Below are 786 nucleotides of genomic sequence, written 5' to 3' on the forward strand. Positions count from 1 at the left end.
AAATGGAACTTGAAAAGTTAGATGTTTTCTTTTAGCGATAAGCAACCTCTCCAAACATCCTGGTTAAGCTAACGAATATACTGGTGCCCTCGGCAGGAAGCCTGGAGTCGTTGGCCTTCCACAAGAAAGGGGCCACGCAGCTGAAGATAACTGGCAGTGATAAAGCAAGCGTAGGGATCTGCACTCTCTCTACTGTCCCTCAGCCGAGCCTTACTATAAAAGCCCCTTGCCCTTCTGTACACCGGGAGACGGTGATTTGGAGCAAATGGGCCGCTCCTCCTCCTGGGAGACAGCTTTGAACAAGTCCTTTTTTGTTCTACTTTTCCTTTTTAGCAAACTATCTGGCCTCCTTTGATTTAGAGAGGAAAGGGACCTGAGTTTAGGAACCTAAGTGGGCAGTAACGCCCTTGCTGCTCACTCCTGCCGCCTCCAGAGTGCATTCCCTAAAGCCTAGCGAGCAAGTGCAAACCACTGGTGGTGAGTGCCAGCGCGCACACGCACGTGTGCTCCCACGGCTGAGAAATAGAGCCGGGCTCTTTATGCCTCGTCCGCCCGCGACAGGAAGGCAGACAGCGGCCTCGGCAGCCCCAGCCGGCCCGGAGACGAGCAGGCCGGGCGCGCGAGCAGGGAGGAGGTCGGGTGCGCGCGGGGACGGGGCCTGCTGACATCAGCGCGCTCCTCCCCTCGCCTCCCAACACCCTCAGCTCGGGGCCGGACCCTCCCTCCTCCCACCACGTGTCCTCCCCGGTCCCTCCCGAGGGGCCGCGCGCACGGGCAGCCGGGCAG

Source organism: Octodon degus, unplaced genomic scaffold (assembly GCF_000260255.1).
Source record: "Octodon degus isolate 3935 unplaced genomic scaffold, OctDeg1.0 scaffold00250, whole genome shotgun sequence".
In the NCBI taxonomy this organism is placed as follows: domain Eukaryota; kingdom Metazoa; phylum Chordata; class Mammalia; order Rodentia; family Octodontidae; genus Octodon; species Octodon degus.